The sequence below is a fragment of the Panthera onca genome, chromosome F1 (assembly GCF_046562875.1).
Source record: "Panthera onca isolate mPanOnc1 chromosome F1, mPanOnc1 haplotype 2, whole genome shotgun sequence".
Classification (NCBI taxonomy): Eukaryota; Metazoa; Chordata; class Mammalia; order Carnivora; family Felidae; genus Panthera; species Panthera onca.
Window position 1 is genome coordinate 340,683 of NC_138355.1, and position 16,858 is coordinate 357,540.

General features: G+C 41.2%; 1 long non-coding RNA gene across 1 annotated transcript; it reads right to left on the reverse strand.

The window, feature by feature from the left end:
• Window positions 1–1,829: 1,829 nt before the first annotated feature.
• Window positions 1,830–15,355, reverse strand: LOC145713326 (uncharacterized). The gene is made up of 3 exons (XR_014136390.1): window positions 15,317–15,355; window positions 10,692–10,764; window positions 1,830–2,392 (listed from the first exon to the last, which is right to left on the reverse strand). It is a non-coding gene; the product is annotated as an uncharacterized LOC145713326 (long non-coding RNA).
• Window positions 15,356–16,858: the final 1,503 nt, after the last annotated feature.

Below are 16,858 nucleotides of genomic sequence, written 5' to 3' on the forward strand. Positions count from 1 at the left end.
CTCTTAGCATATACTAACTCATGATACAGTCACCTTGAACATTAAAATAGAGATCAAAGTAACACAATAGGGGTACTGTCTCCCATTTGGAAGTGTATGAAAATGCATAAACAAAACACAAAAATACAACAGTTATTTGTATACTTAGGCAACAAAACAATTGATGAATATGATCCAAAATCTTATACCTATAAACAGGGGTTCAGCACCATAGGAATCAAACCTGGGTTTTCCATATAATTACGAGATTTTCATTCTAATTTTAAATCAAAAATCATTATGTTGATCATACCTCAGAATCATAATGAAAGCTTAATCACATAAAAAAAAGAGATTATAATGACCTCATATTGCCCTAGTAATTTTTATACAAATACCTACTTCATATGGATGATGAAACTGAAACCAGTACCATGGTAACCATCATGTTACTTGCTAGTAAAACAAAATTTGAAGACACCACCAAAAATGACGTCAGGGCTATAATTCCTATGCAGAACAGATTTCATCCAGCAGGCCAAAGATGGCTACCCTCAGAACATCCTACTTGAATGACTGGCCCTTGGTTGTTCCCTGGGATCTTGGATTTAAGGAGGGTTCCCACCATTCCCTAGCTGGTTAAGAGTGGTTCACTGTGCCTAAGTGCTGGTACAAGCAATGTCCTTAAGGCTGTACACTTGATTTCCTTGGTGGAAACCTGGAATTTTGGGACATGCTAAGGAGAAGATGCCTATGTGATTAGCATTTGATGAAAACCTCGGGCACTGAGTATCCATAAGCCTCGTACTGGCAGACAACATTTCACTTGTGCTGTCCTAATTTCATGATGGAGGAATTTAGCACATCCTGCTAACTCCATAGAGAAAGGATTGCTGGAAGCCTGCGCTTGGTTTCCTCTGGCCTTCACCCCATGCACCATTGCTCGGTGCTCATTGGCCTTTCTAGCCTGTCCCCATACCAAGCCACACGCATGACTACAACTATATGCTGAGTCCTGTGAGCTCTTCTAGTGAATAATCAAATCTGGGTGTCATTGGGATGCCTCTAACACAACTGCATTATATGGAATTTTATTGTTTCGGTTGATGTCTTTCACGTGGTTACAGTCAGAAGGTTATGTCACAGAATACCTTTCCTGGAATCTCTTTTCTTGGTGTTTGCCTTGAAAATTCCTACATCCCTACATATCCATTTGAAGAAAGGTTTAAAAGGAATAGATGAAATCATGATGTCAGAAAGTGTGAAACAAGCAACAATCTTATTTTACTCTGAAAAAAAAAAAAAAAAAAAAAACAGAGAGAGAGAGCAAATCCTGGTGATTGCCCCTATGTTCTACCATATAAAAGTTCTCTGAAATATGAAAAGTCAGTTAATTTTCTCCAACTACCTAGGACTTAGTTCATTTTTCTGGCAGATAGGAATCAAAGAAGTAACAGGGATCATTCTACAACAATCAGAACTGTCAGACAGAATATGAAAACATACTACTGATTATAGTGTTCTTTTGTTTCTTTTCCTTATGTTCCTAGAACATTAAAAATATAGTTCACCTATTAGAGGCAGTTATCGCCAAAATAATCAAAACTCACAAATACGGCATCCAAAATGTCAGATGAGTTATCTTGATGTCTCCCTATCTGACCCTCCTTCCAATTCTCTTATTTTGCCCTAAATGATACTACCGTATGAAGTACCCCCATTTTATATGGCATTAACGTATATACATTTATCACTGACTACAAATGCTTATGTTCGTTCACCCATGGTAGTTAGGACATAACTCTGCATCATCAGCTAGGTCAGTCCTTAATGTCTTGCCAACAGTGAGGATCACAGTAAGAGTGGGGACATTTGGGGATACTACTCTGACAAATTCTGGTACGAGAAGCTCACCTGATAGTGTTGCTGCACTTCAAATAGTCTGCTCTTCCCTTTAAAGGACTAGTGTATTTTACCACCTTCCAGTAGAAACACAATACACACCGGCTTACTTTCCTTCATTTACTCCCTGTAGTCTCCGCCATTCACATCATTCCCTGTTTGGCTCGTCTCTTCTTTCCTGAGGTTCCTTAGGCCTTCCAGTGTGTTGAAAGGGAACTAGCCATTTAGGTCCTTTGGTGGCACTCTCAATTTAATCTGTTGCTGACACCACATACGATATGCAACTTATCTCCTTTTCACATCTCTTTCTCTTTCCTATGCACTTAACAGGCCGTTTTCTTTAGATATTAGAATATATCAGTATTCCTGTTTGAAATCAACATTCTGTCAAATGACCTTTGAATAAAATACAGTTCTTACCTTCTACTTGTCCATTTAATACACTTTGCCCTTTCTGATCCACAGCTCCAGAGACATGAGGAACATCTTTGTTGGGCTTCTCAGACACACACTGTTAAAAGTAGCATCAGTAATGAGTTGCGTGAAGACTTCCTAATCCTTTTCCAAGAAAATATCTGAATTTATGATTTTAATAACTATCAGACTTGCAAATAAGAAAACCGTATTGAACACCAAAACATTTAAATACAAAACCTCATATATGCTCTCTTGATTCAGCGTCCCTTTGAATCTTCATTTGGCTATTGACTCTCTAAACTGATCATGGAAGGCCAGAATAAATACTTTCAAAGGCAGAAGCCTGGCTTGTATGCAGATTTCAAAAAGGAACTAACAAAACCCCTTCCTTTGCATTCCTGACCAAAATAAAAGGACATGTGAAATAAGTTTTGAAACAAAATCTTTAAAAGTGTACTTGCTATAAATGAAAACTGCTTCTAGTAAAATGGCAGACATTTGTTTCAGTGTCAATTCATACCTCACATGATCAGAAACTTTGGAGTATATCATGCTGTGTATCAACAAAACACTGTCGTAGCTGCTGCTTCGTTTAGGTAAACAGAGGCTTGACCTTTTTCTTGACGAAAGAAGGGTTGGATCGAATGGCAAAGTAGTAAGAAAAACTTTTCTTAAAATTATGATGAACTAGTAGCAGAAACAATGTAGATATAGGTATGGAACTCTTCAGAATGTGTAGTAAGCATTCAAACGGCAAGTATAAGAACATGTATGTCTTAGTCACCTAAAATGTGCCAAGCACTCATTTCACTATGCACATTTTCTTTTTTACACACAACAACAATAATAATGATGATGATGATGGAGTGAGCCTTCCTACAGCTTGGTCACTCTAAGACGTTGGAGTAAAATGATGATCCGTGGTCCTCTCTGTCCAGAATGTCCCTCGCCACGGTCTACACGACTGGTCCTTCTCATCTTTCACTTGGCACCTTTTGCCACTCTCAGATCTTTTCTGACTACCAAAATTCCCACTCCCACTCTCATCCTCATCCTCACTACAAACGCCCCCAATATTCTCTCAACTAACATCGTCCATTCCCTACCGATGAAGCCTTTATAGTGACTTATAACAGATTGCTGTTGACTTACTTTTCTGCTCCGACCACAACAACCTAAACCCTCCGCTTGTACACTCAGTAGCTAACTGCTTGGTACGTACTCAGTATACAAGGACCAATTAATTAAGGTCAAAACATTTACACTAATCTCACTGAGAAGATCTCAAAAGTACCAAATCACTATACCGTTGGCCCTTGAACAAAGCAAGGCTTACGGGCTCTGATGGCCATGCCCTCGAAAATCCACAAATATCTTTTGAAACCTCAAAACCAAATCAAAAAAACAAAAATTCCTACCGAATTTCCTACTTTAAAAGCGATCACACTTAAAAATCAAAAAGTATATATGTATTGAAAACCAGAACATTAAAGCAGAATCGCTTGTATATGCTCTCTAGGTCTAATCTACCTTTTCGGCCTAGTTTGGCCATTGATTCTGTAAACTGAGCATGGGAGGTCAGAGTTAGGATAACGGAATGCTGAGCTTACCAACAATATACACAGTCGATTAATGCATGTTTTCCCTGTTATATGTATTACATACTGTATTTTTACACTATAAACTGAAGGAAAGGTTACTAAGAAACTCGTAAGGAAGGGGTGCTGGGTGGCACTGTCGGTTCAGGGTCAGGCTCTTGACTTTGGCTCAGGTCATGATCTATACTTCCTGAGTTGAACGCTGACAGTGTGGAGCCTGATGAAAATTCTCTCTCTGCCCCCACTTCCCTACTCACGTGCTCTGTCCTCTCTCTCTCTCCCAAAATGAATAATTAAAAAAAAAAAAAAAAAAACCAAGATGCAAAAGAAAATCATAAGGAAGAGAAAATATGTTTACAGGATGGTACTGTATTTATTGAAAAAAATCTGTATGTATGTGGACTCCCACAGTCCAAACGCATCTTGTTCAAGGGTCAAATGTATACCTTTATGATGTCATCGCTAAGAGCTTACGGGAACTTATTATAGCCCCAAATGAGAACATCAAAAACCCATTCTAACTTTGCCATTCTTTTCTGGACACAAGGGCCATTTTATTGGCCTTTGAACATCTTCCCATGGAAAACAAGTATTCTTTGGGGGGCCTGGGTGACTTAGTCGATTAGGCACCCAACTTTGCAATTGCGAAAAGCAAAGCAAAAGGTGGAGGGGGGAGTTAAGATGGCAGGGGAGGGGATCAGAATTTCCCTTGTCCCTCAAACACAGCAGTATTGAGGTCACAACACTTGGAATACCAGGAATACAGGCTGCAGAGGGACAGAAAAATCTCCGCAGGTGCAGAGTGACAGCTTGGCGGGACAGAAGGGTGTGTATGAGAATTGGGAGAAATAAAATGGGCAGCACAGGCATGCAGTGGGGGAAGGCCTTTGGTGGAGAAACGAAAGGAAGGTAGAGAGAGAGAGGCTGTGGCAAGTGCATTTGGATATGAGAAAGCCTGTCCGGACCACAGACCAAGGAGAGGTCCAGAGAGCCAGTTTCTACTTTGGAAAACAGCCGTAGAGGGTAAAAAACAGAATTTTCAAGGTGGCCACACTTTCTCTCGACCAAAGCTACCACCTCCCATGCCTGGTGGGGAGGGAGCCGCCCCTAGGCTTGGTAGCAATCTCAGGGCTACACTGGGAGAGAACACCTTGAGTATGGTGGAAAGGGGAGGTATTGCCCTGCCCAAGGGAAAAAGACCGTGCAGGCACGAGCCAGAGGCCCTCTGTCCACTGGGCAGAGTGGCGCAACTCCACTACCAGGTCCGAGCAAAGCCGGATCCTGCAGGGTTTTGAATCCCAGCTCAGTACTCAGGTGGCACAGGGGACTGTGCAGCAAGGCAAGCCGGCTCCCCAGGCTATTCCGTGAGGATAGCCTAAACAGTGAGTTTTGAGACACCTCGTGTGGGCAGGATAGATGGGGTGTCGCCATGTCTCTCCCCATGACCAACATCGTGGGGCTTCAGGGAATGGACAGTGAGCCTCAGTGAAGGCAGGCCCATTACACCAAACCCTGACACTCTGTGCCTCGTAACTGCTTCTCTATAGGAGTGAGACTGACACTGATGGGACCAGATAGCCCCTGCTCTAGACCAGCACAGCCACCAGTCCCAGGCACCAATAGACAACTCTCCTCCGGTTTTCTATCTTAGTTTGTTTGTTTGTTTGTTTGTTTGTTTTCGTTTGAGTTATTATTCTTTTGTCTTTCCTTTTCTTTTTTAATGTTTATTTCTTCATTTTGAGAGAGAGAGTGAGTGATCAAGCAGAAGAGATGCAGAGAGAGGGAGAGAGAGAGAATCCGAGCAGGATCCATGCTCTCACTGCAGAACCTGTTGGGGGTTTCGAACCCACCAACAGCGACAACATGACGTGAGCCAAATTCAAGAGTCAGACGCTTCACCTACTGAGCCACCCAGGCGCCCATCTTTTCTTTCCTTTGCTTTCCCTTTCTTCTCTTTTCCCTTTTTTCTCTTTCTACTCTCCTCTTTCCCCTTCTCCCTTTGGAAACAGCCTAGTAGTCTCGAGTTGACGTGGGTCAAAGCTAATTATATATCTACATTTATCTCTATATCTTAATATATACCTATATATCTATACACAGATATATCTATAGATATATCTATATATTTTTTTCCTTTGATCCTCTGTTCTGGTTCTTTGTTTGTTTGATTGTGCATTTTCTCTATACTTTTCTAGATCTCCTTCTTCATTTTCCTCCCTCTCTTTCTGGATTAAGCCCTCTAGCTCCTTTGAGTCACTTCCTGGTCTTTTTTTCAACTCCAGTCATTTCTCTTTTTGTTTGGGCTAAGGATTCTTCCCCATCTTCTTCCCCTTTTTTCCAGGATTACTTCAACAAACAAATCAAAGCACACCTGTTGGAAGGCCCAAACCGCCACTCCAAGTAGCGAGAACAGCAGCCAAAGACGCACCGAAAGAGTGCACACAACACACTCAAAAAAAATTTGTTCAACTGCCAGGCCCTGGACAGTGTAGGGGGTCTTTTTATTACAGTAGTACTCGCAGGTGTGGGACACAGAACAAGCTATTAACACACATAAAGGGCAGGAATCTAGCCAAAACGACGAAATCGCAGAATTCCCCTCAAAAAAATTCCGGGAAGAAAGGACAGCCAGAGAAGGGCTCAAAAGAGACAGAAACCATATATGTGAGCACATTTTTGGAATGACACTCATAAGACGCATAGTTGCGCTTGAAACCACGCATAGAAGACAGCAGACAATCTACTGCTTCAGAGATCAAGGACCTAAGGAATCGTCACGATGAACGCTGAACATGAAATGGTGTAAAGGAGATACAAAGTAAACTAGATGCAGTGACAGCAAGGACGGGAGAAGCAGCAGACAGAATCCGTGAAACAGAAGATACAATTGTGGACAAAGATGAAGCAGGGAAAGGAAAGGAAGGAAATGACTAGATCACGAGGCAGGTACTAGAGACCTAGGTGATTCAGTGAGATGAAATATTAGCCAGATCCTAGGAGTCCCAGAAGAAGAAGAGTGAGAGAAAGGGGCAGAAGGTTTTTTTTGAACAACTTATAGCTGAGAGCTTCCCTCATCTGGGGAAGGAAACGGGCATCCAAGTCCTGGCGGCACAGAGAATTCCTTTCCAAATCAACAAACCCAGGTCAACACCACGACATGCCATAGCGAAACTGGAAAACTACAAAGATAAGGAGAGGATTCTGAAATCAGCTAGGGACAAACGGGTCTTAATCGACAAGGGAAGACACATAAGGGTAGCAGCAGACCTGTCCAAAGAAACTTGGCAGGGCAGAAGGGAGGGGTAGGAAACGGTCAATGTGCTGAATGGGAACATCTGCGGCGAAGAATCCCTTCCCAGGCAAGGCTGACATTTAGAACAGAAAGAGAGAGAAAGGCTTTCCCAGACAAACAAAACCTAATGGAGTTCATGACCACTAAACCAGCCCTGCGGGAGATCCTAACGGGCGACTCTGTGAGTGGAAAGCAGCAGAGACTACAAAGGACCAGAGGCCTCACCAAAAGCATGAAACCTTCAGATAACACAATGACACTAAATCCATATCTTTAACTAATCACTCTGAATGGGAATGGACTCAATGCCGCAATCAAAAGACACAGGGAATCAGAATGGGTAAAACACAAAACAAAACCAAACAACAAGATCCATCTATATGTTGTCAACAAGACACTGATTTTAGACCCCAGGACACCTCCAGGTTCAAAGTGAAGGTATGGGGAACCACCTATCATGCTACTAGAAGTCAAAAGAAAGCTGGAGTCGCCACACTTCCACCAGACAGACTAGATTTTAAACCAGAGACTGTAGTAACAGATTCAGAAGGGCATTGGATCATAATTAAGGGGTCTATCCATCAAGAGGAGCTAACAATTGCAAGTGTTTATGCCCCCAAAGTGAAACGCCCACACATATGAATCGATTACTCACAAACATGATTAAATGTATACATACAAATACCATGATTGTAGACGACTTTAAGACTCCACTCATGGCAAAAGGCGGATCGTCAAGGCAGAAAATCAGTAAGGAAACACAGATCCAATGTGTCATTGGACCAGATGTATTCAGATATACATAGATATATATTGGCCTCATATATATACATTTATATACATGGATATCAACACCGATATATTAAGATCTTTTCATCCAACAGCAGTAGAACGCACATTCTTCTTAAGTGCACATAGAACATTCTCCAATGTCTCCAAGTGACATCCTGGGTCACAAAACAGCCCTCCACAAATATAAAAGGACTGAGATCATACCTTGCATATTGTCAGATCACAACAACGAGCACTTGCTCATTCTTTCTCTCTCTCCCTCCCTTTCCAAGAGAAATGCAAACATTTCAAAAACATTTATCTCAGCCCCTTCCAAGAAAGAGAAAAACAAGAATAATAAACCTTGTGGGGCAACGAGCCCTGGATGGAAACCACACACAGACAGTAGAATTCCATAACCAATATGTTGACAATGGAGTTGACAGACAGTGATGTACTAAAAGAACAGACACTAAAGAAATAGTTTCTGCAAGGACAAATTAGGGTAGGGGTAAACCATTAAAAACGAGCCCGGTGCGGGGAACACATATGTGGCACAGTCAGTTCAGCATCCACCTTCAGCTCATGAGTCATGATCTCACGGTTTGTGGTTATCAGCCCCACGTTGAGCTCTGTGTTGACAGCTCGGAGCCTGCAGCCTGCTTTGGATTCTGTGTGTCTCTCTGTCTCTGCCCCTACCCCGCTTGCACTCTGTGTCTCTCTCTGTCTCAAAAATAAATAAACTTTGAAAAAAAATTAAAAATACCGTAATAAGCATGGGTTGAGAAGAGGGAAAAAGGAAAAAACAAAACAAAACAAAACAAAACAAATGACCAATCAATCAAGCATGAGCTTAAGACAAAAAAGAAAAGGAAAAATGTGAGCCAAAGAAGGTAAGTGGAAACAACATACATTTTTCAACAGGTACATAAGTAGGATTGGGAATATACTATGAAAAATAGTCCCTTTTAAACCTTTTAAAGATATATGTCTTTATATATGTGTGATATACATATATATATATATATATATATATATATATATATATATATGTATGTGTGTGTGTGTGTGTGTGTGTGTGTGTACGTATAGGTGTACATAAATATGTATACATATAAGTGTGTATTTATATATAAGTGTAAATATATGTGTATATATGTGTATATTATATATATCTCTACCTATATCTATCTATCTATATCTATCTATCTATCTATCTATCTATCTATCTATATCCATATCCATCTATGTATCTATGTATATAATATTTATGTAAAAGAGAGGCTTTGATTCACAGTATATCCCTAATAATACTGACTCTTATCACTCTACAGTTATCTGGTTATAAATACTGTAATAAAGAATTTAATTTTTTTCACTATAAATAAATTGTTCAATTCCTGGCATCTATCGCTTCCGAAAAGCTAGAAATTATTACTAGACTAACAAAAGAACAGAAAAAGAGAGGTTCCTAACACGTCAACATTCACTATGGAGAAAGAATTGGGAATGAGAATTCTAGGAAGAAATGGGAACATTTAAAGGATGTAGGTAATGGGACACAGATGGGGTTCAACCAACAAAGGCTGACGACTTTTTCCCTGCACTTCTAAGCTCACAATGGGAGGATACTAAAAATATACTGTAACCTTCTTTCTTATGTAACTCCTGATTGCCTCAATAGGATTCATTTGCGTGTATACATGTTAAACACTAAAACGGAATATAAACTGAAGCCTGACTTTTTAAATTCACATATTTAATTGTGATATATCATGCGTATTTTGTTACTTTTCAAACTCCATTCTACGGAATTCCATTTCCCTACTCATTTGTTCACATTCAAAAACCATGACATTGCTTCTTCCAAGCAAGACTTTATTTTAGGAGCTCCAGGAGTCAAACCAGTGCGTTTCCTAACCTCCAGGAGCTTATCATGATTTAGGGGCTTTGAAATGAATACTGAAATAAATATCAGATGTCTGAAACTTTAAATTTTAGAATCTGACACAAGGACTAGGAGGAGATAGTGTTCAAAGCTAGAATGGGCAAGATTTCTGAAATTAGAAATTTGACACCTTGGCTATGAAGAGCCTCTGCCCATAGAGCTACTCTTTTCAGCAAAATACGTATTCTTCGGGGAGATGCACAATTTTAACTTACTCTTCATGGAGTTATTTCAAAACTACAGGGGAACACCTTTGTAAGGTAAATGTTGAGAAATAATGTAAACATCTAAATTTCTACATTTTCTAATATGGTTTTATTCTAAATGTAGAACAAAGGATAGAGCCAAAGGAAAATCCTGTATCTCACCAAAATAAAACTTGCCCGGGGCGGGGGGCAACCTACAATAGATACTTGGACCCAATCACGTTTCATTTAGGCGTGAGTATTATCAGTCATGTTACGATCACAGTAAGAATCCTTATCCTTAAGCAAACGTCATATTGCCTCCATTGTGGGAAAGCTTGTCCCAATATAATTTGACGGTCATTATATATTTTCCAGCCCATTCTTTTATCAGCCTCCACCTGTAGGATTTACCAAAGTACAACAAAACAAAACAAAACATTCAACGCGTCATGTATCTGTAAAGTGGTTTGTTCTTGCCAACTTTCCATGACACACATAAAATGATGATACACAGGCTCCTCTTAAATTTTCAGAGTGAATAAGGGAGAAAACTCAATTCAGAGCAGGAAAGTGAGTTTCACAGGAGGGTACTTTACCTTGGTACCAAAATCTAAGTCTTGGCTAGATGAGGTAGACCATGAATCGTCAGGACCAGGTTTGTCGGAAAGCCTTTAGAGCAAAAAAATACAACAAACACATGTTCATTCATTTAAAAACAAAATTTAAAAAAGTTAAGGGAAAGGTCACCTATCTGTTTATTCCACGAAGTTTCTTGGTATAATGAAAAGTTGGCCTCTGGTTTTGTCATTAAGTTTTATTTTAATTCCGGTAATAGGAACATCCAGAGTTATAGTAGTTTAAGTTGTACAAAATAGTGATTCACCAACTCCATACTCACCCCGTGCTCATCATGACAAGGGCACTCCTTCATCCCCATCATCTCTTTCACCCCTCCCACCACTCACCTCCTCTCCACAACCATCCGTTTCTTCTCTGCAGGTAAGAGCCTATTTCTTGGTTTGTCTCCCCTTTTGTTTCCTCCCTTTGCTCGTTTGTTGCTTCTTAAGGGCTACATGAGTAAAATCATATGGTATTTGTCTTTCCCTGACTTTGCTTACCATACTACCCTCAGGCTCCATCCAGGTGATTGCAAATGGCAAGATTGCATTGTTTTATGGTTGAGTAATATTACAGTGTGTGTGTGTGTGCATGTGTGTGTGTGCGTGTGTGTGTGTGTGTGTGTGTGTGTGTGTGGATATACATATACACACACACATACATTCATATAGGGCTTCTTCTTCGTTCACTCAGCTGTCAATGGACGCTTGCGCTGGCTGTTGGAAATAATGCCGCAATAAACACAGGAGTGCGTGTGTCCCGTGGAATTCTTGTTTTTGTATTCTCTTGGGTAGTATCCAGTAGTGCAATTACTGGATCATAGGAGAGTTCTGTTTTTAATTTTTTGAGGAACCTGCATACTGTTTTCCACAGGGGCCGCACCCATTTGCATTTCCACCAACGGTGCAAGAGGTTTCCTTAGTCTCCACATCCTCGCAAACACTTGCTTCTTGTGTCTTGGAGTGTAGCCATTCTGACAGGTGTGACGTGGTATCTCGTTGTAGTTTGGGGGAGCATCTTTTCATGTGTCTGTTGACCATCTGTATGTTGTCATTGGAAAAGTGTCTGGTTATGTGTACTGCTCATTTGTAAACTGGGCTTTTTTGGAGGGGGGTGATGTTGACATGAATCAAGTTTTTAGACATTGTGAACACTAACCCTTTACTGGATTTGCCAAATATTTCCAAATTTGTTCTCCCATTCCAGAGGTTGCCTTTCAGTTTTGACTCTTTCCTTTACTGTGCAAAAGCTTTGTAGGTTGAAGTAGTCCTCAAACTTTATTCTTGTTTTATTTCCCTTGGCTCAAGAGACATAAATAGTAAAATGTTGCTACAGCCAAAGTTACAGAAATGACGGCCTGTGCTCTCTTCAAGGATTTTTTTTTTTTTTTATGGTTTCAAGCCTCACACTTAGGTCTTTAATTCATTTTGAGTTTATTTGTGTGTATGGTACAGAAATTGGTCCAGGTTCATTCTTTGGCATGTGGCTTGTCCAGTTGTCCCAACACCATTTGGCGAAGAGACTGCCTTTTCCCCACTGGATAGTCTTTCCTGTTTGTGGAAGATGAACTGACCATACAGTGGTGGATTGATGCCTGGGTTTGCGGTTCTATTCCACTGAGCAATGAGGCTATTTTGTACGCCAGTACCCACAATACTGTTTGGATACCACACACACACAAACACACACGCAGACACACACACACAATGAAATATTACGCAGCTCTAAATGAGAATGAGATCCTGCTACCTGCAACATCATGGATGTACCTAGATGGCATGAGGATAAGTGAAATAAGTCAGACAGAGAAAGACAAATCCTCTATGATTTCACTTCTGTGTAGAATGTAAAAAGGGGAATCAATGAACAAACAGAGCAAAAGCAGAAACACACCCATAAATGCAGAGATTTGACTCTTGCCAGAAGGGAGGGGAGGTGGGGGGATGGACAAAATGGGGGAAGGGGAGAGGGAAGTTCAGGGTTCCAGTTATAGAATGAATAAATCACAAGGCTCAAAGGTACAGCATAGGGAATCTAGCCTGTGGTATCGTAATAGCCTCATACATTAACAGATGGGAGCTACGCTTATGGCGATCACGGTGAAACATCCAGAGTTGTTGCATCACATATTACATTGTGTGTCACGTAGACCTCCGTTTAAGTAAACGTATCGAAGTTTAGGTTTCTATGTTATGAGTGGTAGTACTAACTAGAGATTGAAAGACTCAAAGTTCCCAAGGCCAACTTTGTTCCCACACTGGTCTTGCCTTACTTAGGTCCATAATAACTAGCAAGACACTCCAAGCCTTCAGGGGCATTCAGCTACCCAAGGAGGGAGACTGTGATCAAAATGGTCCTGGTAGTTGTGCCTCTATTTCTCTATACGCTGCCTGAATATTTTCTTCCCTATGAGCTCCCACTCCTACATCACTCTTCAGCACGGTTCTGTGGCATTCCCCAACCTTTCAATCTGTAGCCTATGAAGCCATACACTCCTACAACAAGGATGGGCTCCAATGACCGAGGGTAGGGACCATGTCCTGCTCCTGGAGAACAAGCGAATTGGGAGCCTCACTCATCCACACAGTCACCTCAACATAGGCATGTTACCACCGATCCAGATGAAGCTCCCTTGCTGATTTCACAAGTCAGACCTACCCCTGCCCAGCCCTACAAGTACATGGGAAGGGCATCACAGATTTAGGAAAAGAGGTGGAGTGAGGAGACAGCTTGCCTTGGGCCATACATCTCTGATGTTCGGAATCTTCACCCCCACCCCCAATTCCTTGAGAGGATCTAAGCTATCCTCCCTCAGTTGGGGTGGAAGTAGGGGATATCATATTTCTATCTGCTGTAAACAGACTCTTCCCAGAAGCTCAAATGATTTTTAATCTCTCTCATCAGAAAATCTGAGGTATGCTCGCACCTTTAATGAAACCAACACACACAAAAGCAGAAAACTGATCACGACCCTCTTGAACTCTCTATTTGAATATGCCTTTCTAAACAACTCCCCTAATCCTGGGTCCTTCATTCCTGTCATTCACCTTTATCTCACTTGGCATAACCCCCCAAATTCTGACATCTTTTCTCAAACTCGTATTCCTAACCAACTCAGTGTTGTTCTCCTTGAAACCTGGTCTCCTCTGCTAATTCGATTCTTACCCTCCTTCACTCTATTCATTAGACCCACTCCCCAGCCTTCTATTATTAAAACAGTTGCCTGCAAGATCAAGACAAAAAAGAAGGAAGGAAAGAAAGAAAGAAAACCAGAATTTAAATCGCATTTCTGTCACTTATCATATCCAAATAGGTCACTTCAATCTCTTTTGAGTTTCCAATTCTCCAGGGAAACAACCATTGGGCAAGGAGGTGAAACATAGGTTGACGGACCAGAGGGTGTTTTGAGGAATTAATCTCTGAGGTTCCCTAAATCTGGAGACTCTAAGTGCTTTTGATTTGGCCTCTGGAATAATGGAGAGTCCTTAAATGGCAGAAGTAGGGAAATTATTGGAAAAAAAAAAGAAGAAATACCAAGGAAAAAAGAGAAGAAAGTCAAAAGGCAAAAACACAGAACAAAAAGTCATTGGAAAAAAAAAAAATCCAAAAAAACCCGAAAAGATTCCTAGAACTAGACAAGGATACTAGCCCAAAGGGAAACCAGCCTGGGAACTTAGGCAACAGAGAATCATATAGCAATATCCTCGAAATAGAGAGTGAGTTTAGTTAATGTAACATGGTCTACAACTAAATATCCTTCCCTTACAGAAAACTCATTTGTCTCAAGAAGAGGGGATATCACTACATGTAAGGAGTTGCCTGATGACATCTTGCTTTTTATGGAAAAGCCTTGACACCATGGCCATAGCTGACAACCACCCTAAAATCTCGGATGGTAAAAACAAGGGACTAGTTACCACTGCACTAATGACTTTGGTTGGCACTAGTGGTCAAATATATGAGGCCAAATGCTTGGACTAACCTGGGTTCTTAAGCAAACCCTAAATTAGTGTTCCGACATCATTACCTTTGACATTCTGAGTTGATCTGCCCTAGGATCTGTATCCTCATCTCAGTGCTGCTGAGGAACCAGGGAATGGATGTGGAAGCTTCACGGGCTGATGGGCAAAGCCCCTCAGCTACCCGTTAACTATGGAATCATGGTCGAGTCGTCAACCTCCCTGAACCACAGTTGCCAAAGTAATAAAATGTAGGCTACAACAGCACAGCTACTTGGCAAAGCTATACAATGACTATATAACTGAACAGATGTTACCCATAGGATATAGTGTCTGGTCCAGTGTAGAACACGCAACAACTGCTTTTGTTCTCTGCGTTCCCTTAGGAGACACATAATTTTCAGTTCATTCATTCCCTTCCCTTTCCTTTCATTATCCGTTTCATTTCATTTCATTCCTTTATACTTTAAGAGTGAGTGCCCACAGAAGTCGGGAAAGATATCCTAAGGAGGCTGTGAGCGCAAAACCCGACGGGGGGCTTGAACTCACAAACCTGAGTTGAAATCAAGAGTCACACCCTTAACCGACTGAGCCACCCGGGTGCCCCAGCAAATGTCATTTTTACAAATCCATAAATATCCTACCTGGCTATAGAATCTTCCTCAGCATTCTTATCTGCTCCTAAAGATGAAAGCAAAATACATGTTAAATCAACAATCGAAAAATAGAGGAAAATTACAAGTGTACGGCTTATGATTTGTTAAAAAGTATTGCTTTGGGACCACACCTGGAAACCACACTACACTGAATGGTAATTATACCATTCGTAGGCTTAAAGCACTAAGAAATCTTACTTTCTCCTCTATATTGACCAAGAGCAAGAATGGGTTTTATCAGAATTTGACACCTACAGGGGGACTGATGTTTACAATGGCCATCACTGACCGACACTGTGACACTGGAGGAAACTGGTATCGTTAGGAGAATGATTATCATGAGCTGACAATGTCAGACTGAAACTAGCATGATTTTTCTGGACTTTCAGTACTAGAGGAGTTGAAAGAGAGTATCTTTGTTTTGCTGTAACACGGCAGAACCTCCCCAGCTCTTCAACAGACACTCTTCAGTTTTAGGAGGAAACACCCCCTCACAAAGTGTGCTCTATAGCTATTGTACTTTGCAGCATGGCCAAACCATAGCAAACAGACTCTCCCTCGTCTTATTTCCAATGGCAACGTAAGAAGGAAAGATTTGGCATTCCACTTTGATATAGTTCTAACCTCTTGAGGCTGTCTCCTTCCATTGCTAGAGAGTCTATCTAGACCCACCGCACATCACAGAGGAGGATGATCCCAATGTGAGTGCTCTGTAGTGGTTCATGAGGTCATTTTTCTCAACCCTCCCCATTAGGTGACACACATCTAGAGAAATCATACTTTTTGTCATGGAAGGCAGAGGTCATCAGATCCTCTACTGATGAGCAACTAAACAAAACAAAGGGCAAAGAATATCTTGAATGCCTACATTCAATTACCAGGATATTTTCACTTTCTAAACATTCAAAGACATCCACTCTATGATTCTAACTACATGACACCTGGAAAGAGCAAGGCTATGGAGCTAAGGGTTGGGGTGAATGTAGGGAGAAACGGGCACAGCACAGAGGACTTTTCAGGCAGTGGAACTCTTTCACACGGTACCACAAAGGTGGATTCACATCATTACACCTTTGTTAAGACTCATAGAATGTATAACACCAAGGCTGAACACTAATGCAAATTAGAGACTTGGCCTCCAAATGAAGAGTTCGTGTCCAGAGAAAATGCACCACTGTTGTCAGGGTGCCTGGGTGGCTCAGTTGGTTCAGCGTCCAACTCTGGATCTGAGCTCAGGTCATGATCTCACAGTTCATGGGATCAAGTCCTGCATCAGGCTCTGGGCTGACAGCACAGGATTCTTTCCCCCCTCTCCCTCTGCCCCTTGGCTGCTCACACGCATGCATGCTCTCTCGCTCAAAACTCAACCAAGGAACTGAAAAAAAAAATTCCTACTCAAAATGGACCACTGTCGTGCAAGATGTTAACAACAGGGGAGGCTAGGCGTGTACGGGAGCATGGTATGGTATATGGAGACTCTGTACTTCCTATTATATTTTGCTGTGAACTTAAAACTGATGTAAAACATCA